Source organism: Lutra lutra, chromosome 3 (genome assembly GCF_902655055.1).
Source record: "Lutra lutra chromosome 3, mLutLut1.2, whole genome shotgun sequence".
Taxonomy (NCBI): Eukaryota; Metazoa; Chordata; class Mammalia; order Carnivora; family Mustelidae; genus Lutra; species Lutra lutra.
In genome coordinates, this window is record NC_062280.1 from 14,255,056 (window position 1) to 14,269,862 (window position 14,807).

Below are 14,807 nucleotides of genomic sequence, written 5' to 3' on the forward strand. Positions count from 1 at the left end.
GATGCGGATTTTTTGACTGTGCAGGGTTGGCGCCCCTAATCCCCATGTTGTTTATGGGTGAGCTATACTTATAATTTTACATACAGTAGAGAAACTTCTAAAATTATGTGAATTTGTAAACAATTCTAGGATATTTGATTGAAAGACAATGGTTCAGGGCACCTGAGTGGCTCAGTGGGTTAAAGCCTCTGCCTTTAGCTCAGGTCATGATCTCAGGGCCCTGGGATTGAGCCCTGAGTCGGGCTCAGCAAGGAGCCTGCTTCCCCCCTCTCCCTCTGCCTGCTGCTCTGCCTACTTGTGATCTCTCTCTCTGTCAAATAAATAAAAATCTTAAAAAAAAAAAAAGAAATTTAGCACAGAAATTCCCACACAAGTAGGCACAGATTTATATAACAAGGATGCTCACTGGAAATTTAGAAATTAATGTTCTTCAAAGGGTGGTTGGGCAAATAAGTTATGATCTGTTCATTAATGGAGATTTTGCAGCCACTGAAAGATATTTCTATATAGGAATATAAATTAATTGGGAAAAATAAATAGCAGGTTACAGGAGGGACTGGGACTAGAGGCAGGGCCTAGACCTAGGGCACAGTAGGAAGGAGACACTCACTCTTTTTTTTTTTTTTTAAAGATTTTATTTATTTATTTGTCAGAGAGAGCGAGGGAGAGAGAGCGAGCACAGGCAGACAGAATGGCAGGCAGAGGCAGAGGGAGAAGCAGGTTCCCTGACGAGCAAGGAGCCCGATGTGGGACTCGATCCTAGGACGCTGGGATCATGACCTGAGCCGAAGGCAGCTGCTTAACCAACTGAGCCACCCAGGCGTCCCTTTTTTTCTTTTTTTGAAAGAGAGAATTTGTGAGAGAGAGAGAGAGAGAGGGAGAGAGCGTGCACGCACACGTGCACACATCGGGCTCCCTGCTCAGCAGGAAGTCTGCTTCTCCCTCTGCCACTGCTGCTCCCCTGCTTGTGCGCTCCCTCTCTCTCTGACAAATACGTAAAATCTTTTAAAAATTAACAATTGTATAATTTTGGTTACAGAAAAAGCAGGGAAGATTTTCAAAAATGATAGGATAAGCGCACAGAAGAGTTTCATGTGCTACGTATGAATGAATACTGAATTTGAATACTGAACTGAGTACTTTGTGTATCGTGGTTGGTATCACATCGCCGCTATGCAAAGAATGAAATAATGAAAAAGATGAACAAGTATTAAATGCTTTTAAAACATGTATTTTATTTTATTATTTTTTATTTTATTTATTTGACACAGAGAGAGAGATCACAAGGTAGGCAGAGAGGCAGGCAGAGGGTGGGGGGAAGCAGGCTCCCCACTGAGCAGAGAGCCCAATGCGGGGGCTCGACCCCCAGGACCCTGGGATCATGACCTGAGCCGAAGGCAGAGGCTTTAACACACTGAGCCACCCAGGCACCCCAGAAACATGTATTTTTAAAAAAATGTATGACGGAGTGTCTGGCTGGTTCATTTGTGGGAGCATGTCACTCTTGATCTAGGGTCACAAGTTTGAGTCCCATGTTGGGTGTAGAGATTATTTAAAAATAAATAAACTTAAAAGAATGTATGACAGCATTCTCTCTGCTAAATTACATACTTGCGAAGTAGAAATTCAAGTTACACAAGCAAGAGCCAATTTTAGCTTCTATGTGAATAATGTCTTCCCATACATGCCTTACTCTTCTCTCTAGATAAAGATCAGATTAGCTGTTTTTTATATGGGAATTTCAAAGCAGTTTAAAGATATTTATTAGTTCTCACAGTTCTGAAGTGGGGGTGTATTATTTTGTCTGTTTTCCATATGATAAAACTGATAGGCTGAATGATTTCCCAGTATTCTATACCTCATATTATTAGTGAAACCAGAAATACCATTACCTAATTGGCCACGTTTTCTTTCTTGAGAAGAGATTAAACTAATTTTGGGGTGGATTGTCAAACTAAATGGCTATTTATGCATCAAACATTTTGTTAGAAATAGAAACATAGGTATTTTTAATTTAAACTTTCTAAATAATCTAAATTAAAAATAAACAAATTTCTAAAAAATCTAAATAAATATAATTTCTAAATAAATGATTAGAAAAAATTATTTCTAAATAATCTAAGTAAATATAATATACTTTCTAAAAGGTAAAATCTTTTAAAAACTTTTTAAAGTATTCTCTACAGGCAGCATGGGGCCAACTTGAGGCTTAACTCAATACCCCGCGATCAAAACCTGAGCTGAGATTAAGAGTCAGATGCTTTAGGGGATGCCTGGGTGGCTCAGTTGGTTAAGCGGGCTGCCTTCGGCTCAGGTCGTGATCTCAGGGTCCTGGGATCGAGTCCCACATCGGGCTCCTTGCTCCGCAGGGAGCCTGCTTCTCCCTCTGCCTCTACCTGCCACTCTGCCTACCTGTACTCTATCTCTCTGACAAATAAATAAATAAAATCTTAAAAAAAATAAAGTCAGATGCTTGGGGCACCTGGGTGGCTTAGTCAGGTAAGTGGCTGCCTTCAGGTCAGGTCATGATTCCAGGGTCCTAGGATCAAGCCCCGAATCATCTCCTTGTGCTTGCTCTCCATCTCTCCCTCTTGCTTTCTGTGTCAAACAAATAAATAAAATCTTTAAAATAAAAGAAAGATGCTTAACTGACTGAGTCATCCAGGCACCCTTGGAGCATTTTAAATTTACTCTATACCCCAATAGATGATTGGAACGATATTTTCTAAATTAAAATTTTTATTTTAAAATATATAGACAGAGGAAAGCTCTGTTGTAGTTCCATCAGAGATCTGCTTTGGGTATTTTGTCAATTATAAGAAATGTACTTACAGACGAAGTAATGTGGTTTAGTGACTAGGACCTTCTTAAAAAAATTTTTTTTTATTAACATAGAATGTACTATTTGTTTCAGGGGTACAGGTCACTTACACAGTTCACAGCATTCTCCATAGCACATACCGTCACCAGTGTCCATCACGCAGCCACCCCTCCCTTCTACCCCCTTCCACTCCAGCAAACTTCAGTTTGTTTCCTGAGATTAACAGTCTCTTATGGTTTGCCCTCCGCTCTGGTTTTGGCCCGTTTCATTTTTTTCCTCTCTTCCCTCATGATCCTCTGTCTTGTTTCTCAAATCCCACATATCAGTGAGACCATATGAGATACGATCATATCAATCAGAGAAAGATATGAGATCATATTTTTCTCTGATTGACAATTGACTTATTTCGCTCAGCATAATACCCTCTAGTTCCACCCACTTCGTAGCAAAAGGCAAGATTTCATATTTTTGATGACTGCATAATATTCATTGTATATATATACCACATCTTCTTTGTCCGTTCATCTGCTGATGAACACCTAGGCTCTTTCCATAGTTTGGCTATCGTGGACATTGCTGCTATAAACATTGGGGTGCACGTGCCCCTTCGGATCACTACATTTGTATCTTTAGGGTAAATACCCAGTAGTGCGATTGCTGGGTCATAGGGTAGCTCTATTTTCAACTTTTTGAGGAATCTCCATGCTGTTTTCCAGAGTAACTGCACTAGCTTGCATTCCCACCAACAGTGTAGGAGGGTTCCCCTTTCTCTGCATCCTCGCCAACACCTGTTGTTTCCTGACTTGTTAATGTTAACCATTCTGACTGGTGTGAGGTGGTATCTCATTATGGTTTTGATTTGTATTTCCCTGATGCCGAGTGATGTGGAGCAGTTTTTCATGTGTCTGTTGGCCATTTGGATGTCTTCTTTGTAGAAATACCTGTTCATGAAGGAGACCTGTTTTTAAAGATCCTGGTCAGGCATTCTGAGGGGATACAATAAATTCTTAGAAAAGGCAGAGTTAAAATACACTTCACTTGTGCCACTACTATACTAACTGCTTTATTCATGGTATCTCATTTAATCCACAACATCACACTTCTCATTTCACAGATGAAGAGAGAGCCTGATGGTGAGACTTACCCAAGTCATGTGAAATAAGATAAGAAGGCAGGCAGGATTTTAAAAATCAAGTCAATAGGGGCGCCTGGGTGGCTCAGTGGGTTAAAGCCTCTGCCTTCGGCTCGGGTCAATGAACCCAGGGTCCTGGGATCAAGCCCTGCATCGGGCTCTCTGCTCTGCGGGGAGCCTGCTTCCTCCCCTCTCTCTCTCTCTGCCTGCCTCTCTGCCTACTTGTGGTCTCTCTCTCTGTGTCAAATAAATAAAATCTTTTAAAAAAAATCAAGTCAATAAAACCAATTTGAAAAAAAAATGCCAATTTGATCTTGCCATGCCATGTTCTCCTTTTTGTTTTTATTTTTTTTTTAAGATTTTATTTATTTATTTGACAGACAGAGATCACAAGTAGGCAGAGAGGCAGGCAGAGAGAGAGAGAGAGAAGATGAAGCAGGCTCCCTGCGGAGCAGACAGCCCGATGTGGGGCTTGATCCCAGGACCCTGGGATCATGACCCGGGCCGAAGGCAGAGGCTTTAACCCACTGAGCCACCGAGGTGCCCCTCCTTTTTGTTTTTTATTCCCCCACTTGAATCAGGTGCATGATTTTATGCTGCCATTTTGACCTCTATTTATGAAGATACCTATTTAGACAGCAGTTATAATCTCTTAAATTCTTTTCTTCTTTTTTAAATTTAAAATCAATTAATTAACTTAGAGTGTATTAGTAGTTTCAGAGGCAGAGTTTAGTGATTCATCGGTTGCGTATAACACCCAGCGTTCATTCCATCAAGAGCCCTCCTTAATGCCCGTCACCCAGTTACCCCAGCCCCCCAGCCACCTCCCCTCCAGCAACCCTCAGTTTGTTTCCTAGAGTTAAAAAAAATATGGAATGGGGGCGCCTGGGTGGCTCAGTGGGCTAAAGCCTCTGCCTTCAGCTCAGGTCATGATCCCAGGGTCCTGGGGTCGAGCCCCGCATCAGGCTCTCTGCTCAGCAGGGAGCCTGCTTCCTCCTCTCTCTGACTGTCTCTCTGCCTGCTTGTAATCTCTGTCTGTCAAATAAATAAATAAAATCTTAAAAAAATATATGGAATGCTTCAAGAATCTGTGTGTCATCCTTGTGCAGAGCCCATGCTAATTTTCTCTGTATTGTTCCAATTTTAGTATGTATGCTGCCAATAAGCACTAATCTATTTAATTCTTTTTTTTTTAAAAGATTTTATTTATTTGACAGACGGAGATCACAAGTAGGCAGAGAGAGAGAGAGAGAGAAGATGAAGCAGGCTCCCTGCGGAGCAGACAGCCCGATGCGGGGCTCGATCCCAGGACCCTGGGATCATGACCTGGGCCGAAGGCAGAGGCTTTAACCCACTGAGCCACGGAGGCGCCCCAAATCTATTTAATTCTTGATCACATTTTTATGCAGTAACAGTGAAAACTAAGAACAATTTTTTCCTATCCTCATTTTTCTTCTACTGAAACAATTATGTGCAAGATCAACTTTTTCCACGTACATTTTACAGTGAGATTCATTTCAGCCATCGGGTTTATATCCTAGTCAAATTCTGTCCATTTTTAACGACTGCTATGGTGAGCTTTCTTTCTAGCTCTTATATTCCGTGAAAGTTGATTTTTCCCTGTGACCCAAAGTATTCATTGAATTAAAGAAGTAGGATCAAAACATCCCTTTTTACCTGTGCAAGAATTCAATATAGGTTGTTTCCTACGATGGTAATGAGGTGACAAGTATTAACTGCTCTAGCCACCTCATGGGAGGGAGGCTCAAATGCCAAAAATAGATGTGAAAGTATTTGTAAGGTGTAAAAGTTAAGTAAATGTCACTTTACTGATTGTTAAAACAAGTCATATAAATCCAACCTCCTGCAACTGTTCTAGAAGCCAAACACCTTCCTATTCTTGCTGTAATGTTATTTGCAAAAATGCTTGCAGACTTCAGCTGATTTTCTAAGTATATCCTAGTGAGCTGGTGACTTCACTCACTGTTCTCTTGTCATTTGTTTTCCATTCTGACCTCATTAATTTTTCTTTCTCTAGCCCTTGTCCTGAAGTCCTCGGTGACGCGGAGACCAGGCTTGGTACCATTGGTTATCGGTTCCATCATCTTGGTTGCGGTAACTGTTGCGTGAGACTGAATGATAGATGGTGTTACTGGCTGTCCGTTGTTTGAGAAAAACTAAAACAAACCTGTGACCAGATAGATGCTATCTCAGCAGGGTGCAGGTACACTGTTCTTTTAAGAAATTCTTTTCTTATCACCCCTCTGTCTCTTGCTTGATATACTACTTGCTTATGCAAGAGTTTTGAAGGGAATGGTAAGGCCACTGTTACTCTAAGCAAAGCTAGCAAATTCTAATATTTACTTTAAGGCCTAAAGTTTATAGGTTCAGGGTTTTTTTTTTTTCTTCCCCCTTTCTATATCTTGAAACAGCTTAAGATTTCAAGCATTGTTTTCAACAAACCACATTATTTATAAATACACTGATAATATTAGGTCAAGGCCCATGAGAAGGAAATGATCCAAATTTCATCACATTGATTTTGTCCTCCTCCTAGGGTTAGTATAAGAACTAAGAGATCTTTCCTTTAAGAATCGGCTACATTTCTTGTATATAGTTTTGTTCTTAAAAGGTATCCTGCAGGGACGCCTGGGTGGCTCAGTCTGCTCAGGTCATGATCTCAGGGTCCTGGGATGGAGTCCGCACTGGGCACCTTGCTCAGTGCGGAGCCTGATTCTCCCTCTGCCTGCCGCTTCTGCTGCTTGTGCTCTAACTCTCTCAAATAAATAAAATCTTTAAAATAAGTAAATAAATAAAATTTTTAAAAAGTATCTACAAAAGGAGTGAAAGTTTGAAGATTAGCAATGTAATTGTTACTGGCAAAATGCCTTTCAGTTCCTTTTTTAAAAAAGCTTTATGGAGATATAATTTGCAGTATAATTCATCCATTCAAAGTGGACAACTCAGTAGCTTTTAGTGTACTCATAGAGTTGTGCAAGCATCACCATGATCAATATTGGCATGTTTTCATCGCCCCAGCAGGAAACCTTAGCCAGTACTTGTCACTCTGGATTTATTCCCAACTCCTTGCTTCCTCTACCTAATCCCGCCCTTCCCCACCCTGCACCCCTGCAACCACTAATCTACTTTCTGTCTCTAGATTTGCCTAATTCTGGGCATTTCACATAAACAGAATCATACCATATGTGGTCTTCTGTGACTGGCTTCTTTCACTCAACGTATGGATTTCAAGGTTCATCCGTGTGGTAGCATGTATCACTACTCCATTAATTTTTATGGGTGATTTTATGGATGATTTTTTATGCATGGATATACCACATTTATTTACTCATTTATCAGTTAATGGGGTTTTGAGTTTATTTCCTCTTTATGATTATAATCAACAATGCTGCTATGAATATTTGTGTAGATCTTTTTTCATTTCTCTTGGGTATATACCTAGGATTGGAATTACTGGGTCATATGGTAAATCAATGCTTAACTTTTGAAGAACTGTCAAACTATTTTCCAAAGTAACTACCATTTCACATTCTTATCAGCAATATCTCACGGTTCTGATTTCCCACATCCTTCTGATGCTTTTTTCTTTTAATTTTAATTTTTAAAAATATTTATTTATTTGACACAAAGAGAGAATGAGAGAACGCAAGCAGGGACAGGGGCAGAGGGAGAGGGAGAGGGAGAGGGAGAGCAGGCTCCCTGCTGAGCAGGGAGTCAGCTGGCTTCGGGGGGCCCAATCCCAGGACCCCAGGATCATGACCTGAGCCAGAGGCAGATCCTCAACCACTGAGCGACCCAGGCCTCCTCCCTTCCGATACTTTTATATATCTTTTTTATCTTAGCCAACTTAGTGAATGATTTTGATTTGTATTTCCCTAATGGCTAAAGAAATCAAACATCATTTCAAATTTTTTTGGTCATTTGCATATCTTCTTTGGAGAAATGTCTATTTAGAGCCTTTGCCCATTCTTTTTTTTTTTTTTTTAAAGATTTTATTTATTTATTTGACAGACGAAGATCACAAGTAGGCAGAGAGGCAGTCAGAGAGAGAGAAAGGAGGAAGCAGGCTCCCCGCGGAGCAGAGAGCCCGATGAGGGACTCCATTCCAGGACTCTGGGATCATGACCTGAGCTGAAGGCAGAGGCTTTAACCCACTGAGCCACCTAGGCGCCCGGCCTTTGCCCATTCTTAAATTGGATTTTCACTTTTAGTTTAGGAAATTCATTTAATATCTTAAATTCCTCTGAAAATTTCCTGCTGTTTTCTCTGCTACTTAAAAAGTATGTCTTATTTCCATTCACCTATTTATTCAAGTAAGTTCTATATTTTTTGAGGACCTAATATGTGTCAGATTTATGCTAAATCCTGAGTCTAAAGTCCCAGGCCTTAAGTAATTCATAATCTCTTGTCTTCCTAAAGAGATAATTTGCAATACAATGGTGTAAATGCTATTGTAGACCTCACAATGGGAGATAAAATTGGCTTAACAGAAAAAAACCTTTCAGGGATATGGACAAGAAGGTTCTAACTAATGCTGCAGACGAAATATAATGGAGACAAGTTTTCTTGCAGAAAATTTGCAGGGCAGAGCTCTGGCCAAGTCTCGTCAGTAATACAATTGATAAAGTCTCTATTCAAAGCTAGCATTCAGAAATTACAGGTTTAGAAAATATCACTGCTTTTGCAAATAATAATAAAGGCATCGATATCAAAAGCCACCTTGCATTTCAGCCAGATCTGCACAGTTCAAGGACAGATAAAACCTATAAAACACATAAAAGAAAATCAGCATTGGACTACATGAGAAGATAATCATAACAGAAAACACAATTTAGCCATCTGCAGCTAAAGATTTCCACCAGTTCTATAATGAACAGGAGGTGAAAATACATGCAGAATCTTCTGCATTTCTTCTATGGTTTGTTACAGACAGGCATACTTGTGTTGACTGCATACAGGAGCTCTTCTATACTATACGTTTTAGCCACTTGGTAAGTTGTTTTGCTATCTTCATGATCCTTTGCTTGAAGACAGCACTCCCATTCCAACTAAATATGTGAATCTGGTGGATCCTGCCAGGGACAATTAAAATTCTAGTGCCCGAATAGTTTATTTAACCATTTCTCTTTCTATTCCATGAAGGGCTTGAGGAGACTTACATAGATGATATAATACAATAAAATAGAAAAAAATAAAAATAAAAAAGATAGGGGTGCCTGGGTAGCTCAGTTGGTTAAGCATCTAATCTTGATTTCAGCTCAGGTCTTGATCTCAGGGTTGTGAGTTCAAGCCTGCATTGGGCTTCACATTGGACATGGAACCCACTCAATAGAATACATAAATAGGGGCGCCTGGGTGGTTCAGTGGATTAAGCCTCTGCCTTTGGCTCAGGTGATGATCCCAGGGATAGAGCCCCAAGTCGAGCTCTCTGCTCAGCAGGGAGCCTGCTTCTCTTCTTCTCTCTCTGCCTGCCTCTCTGCCTACTTGTGATCTCTGTCAAATAAATAAATAAAATCTTTTAAAAAATACATAAAAACTTAATAAGTAAATAAAAATTAAAAATAAAAAGATAGTCACAAGTGTAACCAGTAATAAACCAGAGTATCACATAGAATATTAACATATCTAGAAGATTTTTAATAAATATTAGGGCATAGTGCTGATTATAAAGTATCATCTGTAATTCGTTTTTTGATAATGTTCAGAGAGTTTGCTTAATTTTTTTTTGTATTTCCTTACCTTGAGTATAATATTTGTTCTGGACACCAAAGACTACTTGTATTTTGTTTTTTGTTTTAATTTTCTTTGTCTGGAACTGCTATTTGAAATATGTTTTTTCTAATTTAAAAAATAATACATTGTAGGAAGTCAAAGTGTATCAAAAACTATAAAGAAGAAAATAAAATTAAAAATCACCCAGACTCCCCTCCCCTCCCAAATCAAAATCAGAAACAATAAAAATAGAAAAGGAGGGATGCCTGGGTGGCTCAGTGGGTTAGGCCTCTGCCTTCGGCTCGGGTCATGATCTCAGGGTCCTGGGATGGAGCCCCGCATCAGGCTCTCTGCTCAGCAGGGAGCCTGCTTCCCCCCACTTCTCTCTCTGCCTGCCTCTCTGCCTACTTGTGATCTCTGTCTGTCAAATAAATAAATAAAATCTTAAAAAAAAAAAAATGGAAAAGGAAATTTACGCCACTCCAGAGTGTGAACAAAGCTTTTTGGGAACTCGAAAAACAAGGCAGGTAATGATGATCTGGGAATTGGAGAATGCTTAACCCTGCAATTATGTTGGATTTTGAAAAAAAAAAAAAGACCAGAAGATGCCTGGAGCAGGGGCAAGGAAAGGTACTGGAGGTGGAGGGAATACTCTGTAGAAAATGACAGGGCCCCTGCTCCCTTTTCTTTTTAATTAGAAAGGAGGTAAATTTGGGAAAAGGCGTGGTAGGTCAGTGAACTGTAAGAGGTCTAAATGTGTCCGGACTCCAGGGGGTAGAAAAGAGAGATAAAGTTGGAAAGATTTTGAAGACCTTGTTCATAAAGCTAAGAAATTAGGTGCCATACTATAGGATTGTCCTTAATGATACTGAAATAGGTGAGACAATGGACAACTAGAAATGTGACGTTGGTCATGAAACTTTCTTGTTTAAGATTTTATTTATTTATTTATTTTTGGGTTTTGTTTTTAAGTAATCTCTACATCCGACTTGAGGCTCGAATTTACAACTCTGAGGTCAAGAATCACATGCTCCACCAACTGAGCCAACCAGGTACCCCTGTCATGAAACTTCTAACTAGAAAATTATTACTTGGCCTAATCACCCCACTATATTGTCCTCTGTTTCCCCATTTTCTATCACTAAAGCTTTGTGGTCAAGGTAAAACAATCCTTACAGGGAAATGTAGGAAGGTGAGACAATGGCAAATATTTCTTACAGATGTTCTGCATAAAAACTTGGCAAAGAGAAGGCGTATGAGTAATTCTTAGCTGTGAAACCATTCTAGTAATAGTTTGTGTTCAGCACATTTTCCTGAAGGCTTATTTTTGGAAATATGGAAAGATTATTCTGTAATAGTTAAAAGAGAAAAAAAAACCCTACAAGTCTGATAGCTTCACTTTTTTATTCTGTGCTTTAAGAAGAGTAAAGCATATAACCAACTTCTGGATAGAAGCAGATAGACACTGAGAAAATTCATTAATATAAGAACTATGTAATGGAAAACAATCTCCCTCAAGAGTAATGAGTTAGCTAGTAGTGGACAATGATGGTTCTGAAGGGGGCACCTGGGTGGCTCAGTGGGTTAAAGCCTCTGCCTTTGGCTCAGGTCATGATCTCAGGGTCCTGGGATCGAGCCCCACATCGGGCTCTCTGCTCAGTGGGGAGCCTGCTTCCTCCCCTCTCTCTCTGCCTGCCTCTCTGACTACTTGTGATCTCTATCAAATAAATAAATAAAATCTTTAAAAAAAAATGATGGTTCTGAAGCAAAAGTATATTAAAGATGCCAGAGATACTGTACTGGCCTCATGCTGGATGAGATAGAGACATACCTGAGATGAGCAACCCAACATCACCCTTTTTTTTGAATAGTACTTTTGTAACTGAAACTTGGATTTCTCTCCGTAAAATAGAGTGGGTGGTCATCTTGCTTTTCAAACGTTTAGAAAAGATTTTATCCAAAATTTGTTGCATGATTTGATTTCCTAACACAAAAGAGGCTTTGAAATCAGTCTTTTACTTGAAGGGAAAAGGAATACATTTGAATGAAAGAGGTTCAAAGTTTAATGCATGATTAGTTTTATGTTTGGAAAATAAAAACATCACATTTTAGGTTTAAATATCTAATCAGCTTAAATAGGGAAGAGTCTAGATTAAGAAAGAAAAAGTAAGGGACGCCTGGGTGGCTCAGTGGGTTAAGCCTCTGCCTTCGGCTCAGGTCATGGTCTCAGGGTCCTGGGATCGAGCCCCACATCGGGCTCTCTGCTCAGCGGGGAGGCTGCTTCCCTTCCTCTCTCTCTCTGCCTGCCTCTCTGCCTACTTGTGATCTTTGTCTGTCAAATAAATAAATAAAATCTTAGAAAAAAAGAAAGAAAGAAAGAAAAAGTAAGTTTTGATGTGAATACTTCTGTGTCCCAGGGTCCTCTAAAAAGGATGAGTAAGGATTTATTTTAGATGGGGGAAGGCTGTGAGGATGCGTATTACAGTAGCTTCAGCTGCTCTTGAAATTCTTTGTGTAATTTCTACAAGCAGATAGTCCAGTGCCATTATTTGGGGGTCATTATGAAAGGCCAGATAAATATTTATCAAAAGCCAGAAAATCTAAAATGCAAGGTCATAAGACAGCCTTGTTTTCTAACTTCAGTACATTTCAAATGCTTATGCAACAGCCTTGCCATCTAAGTGAGATATGTGGATATGCTTAATAACTGGAAAAAGTATTGAAAAAGTATCAAACATTCGTAGAGTGCACAGTAAAGAAATACACTCTATTATAATTGTTTTCTTATCCTCAAGATTCAGATAAGCCTATGCAGGATCAGGTTTTTTTCCTTGTTTTGTGTCCTCAACTGGCTGGCTTTTCACTTCAGTGACAATTGAACATTTTCTGAGTAGGTAGCAGCATATGATATAGTCACTATTTCCTAATATTATAAATCTTTCTGGAGAAATACAATTTTCACACATTACGGGGCACCTGGTTGGCTCAGTTGGTAGAAATTGCAAATCTTGATCTCTGGGTCATGAGTTTAAGCCCCACATTGGGCATAGAGTTTACTTTTTTTTTTTTTTTTTAAGATTTTTATCTATTTATTTGTCCGAGACAGAGAGAGAGAGAGAGAGAGAGAGAACGAGCAGGGGGAACAGCAGGCAGTGGGAGAAGCAGGCTCCCTGACAAGCAAGGAGCCCAGTGTGGGGCTCGATTCCCGGACCTTAGGATCATGACCTGAGCTAAAGGCAGACACTTAAACCATCTGAGCCACCCAGGCATCCCCTAGAGTTTACTTAAAAATAAAAAAGATTTTAACACATTAAATAATTGTACATGAAATAGGGGCACCTGGGTGGCTCAATCGGTTGGGCAGCTGCCTCTTCATTTCAGCTCAGGTTGTGATCTCTTGGTCGTAGGATTGAGCCCCACATGGGGTTCCATGCTCAGATTCCCTCTCCCTCTCCCTCCCACTCTGCCCTTCCTCCTGCATGTGCAAGTTCTCTCAGATAATAAAATCTTTAAAAAATGTAATAATTGTAGGGGCACCTAGGTGGCTCAGTTGGTTAAGTGTCTGCCTTCAAGTGAGGTCATGATCCCCAGGTCCTGGGATCAAGTTCTGAGAGTCAAGGGTTAGGCTCCCTGCTAGGGGGGAACCTGCTTCTCCCTCTCTCCACCTCCCACTCCCCTTCCCCCTGCTGTGCTCTCTCTCACTCTCTCTCTTTCAAATAAATAAAATCTTTTTTAAAGAGTTGCCAATATTTATGTGTATTTACTTAAAAAAAAAGATTTTATTTATTTATTTGTAAGAGAGAGAGAGAGAGAGAGAGAGCACAAGCAGGAGCAGCAGGCAGAGGGAGAAGCAGGCTCCCTGCCAAGCAAGGACCCTGATGTGGGTGGGACTCAATCCCAGGACTCTGGCATCATGATCTGAGCTGAAGGCAGACGCTTAACGGACTGAGCAACCCAGGCGTTCCTAAATAAATAAAATCTTAAAAAATAATTGTACATGAAATAATTAGAGAGAAATAACTTGTGCCTTTTTTTAAAAAAAGATTTTATTTATTTATTTGATAGAGAGAGAGAGAGAGCACAAGTAGGGGGAGCAGCAGGCAGAGGGAGAGGGTGAACCAAGCTCCTTGCCAAGCAGGGAGCCCCATAAGCGGCTTGATTCCAGGACCCTGGGATTATGACCTGACAGAAGGCAGATGCTTAAGGTGCCCCTGGGTGGCTTACACTTTTTAAAAGTAACTTTGACTTTTTAAAAAGTAACTTTCACTTAAAAAAAAAAAGATTTTGTTTATTTATTTATTTGAGAGAGAGAGAGGGAGAGAGCTCACACTCAAGCACATAGTAGGGAAGGGCAGAGGGAGAGGGAGACTCTTAAGCAGACTCTGTGCCCAATCTCACCACCCTGAGATCATGGCTTGAGCAGAAACCAAGGGTCAGATGCTCAACTGACTGAGCCACCCAGGCCCCCCTAACTTGTGCTTTTCTCACGTCTTTGGCAACATTAGATAACTATGTTATGTTTATCATACCGAAATAGAGAGCTTTTAGAAATTAATACTGAGGGGTACCTGGGTGGCTCAGTCAGTTAAGCTTTAGCCTCTTGATTTCAGCTCAGGTCATGTCTTGGGTGGAGAAATCAAGTCCCGCCTGGAACTCTATGCTCAGCAGAGTCTGCTTGTCCCTCTCCCTCCCCGGTCTTGCATGTACGTGCTCTCTCATTTTTAAAAACATCTTCTAGGGTGCCTGGGTGGCTCAGTGGGTTAATCCACTGCCTTCGGCTCAGGTCGTGATCCCAGGCTCTCTGCTTCGGCAAGGAGCCTTCTTCCCTCTCTCTCTGTCTCTCTGCCTGCCTCTCTGCCTACTAGTGCTCTCTGTCTGTCAAATAAATTAAAAAAAAAATTAAATTTAATTTAAAAAAATCTTCTAAAAAATGTTAATACTGCTATGACATTTATACAATATTATACACCCAAAAAAGTATTTAATAAATGGTTGTTGATTGATTAGCAACTTTCATAAGTCATTGTATTTCTTAATAAATTGTGAAGGGTGATTCAGGGGGCGCGTGGGTGGCTCAGTGGATTAAGCCTCTGCCTTCGGCTCAGGTCATGATCCCAGGGT

At 40.3% G+C, this 14,807-nt stretch overlaps 1 non-coding gene across 1 annotated transcript; it reads right to left on the reverse strand.

Moving 5' to 3' along the window:
• Positions 1-5,017: 5,017 nt before the first annotated feature.
• Positions 5,018-5,122, reverse strand: LOC125096566 (U6 spliceosomal RNA). Its single transcript, XR_007126248.1, has one exon. It is a non-coding gene; the product is annotated as a U6 spliceosomal RNA (small nuclear RNA).
• Between the last annotated feature and the right edge of the window lie 9,685 nt (positions 5,123-14,807).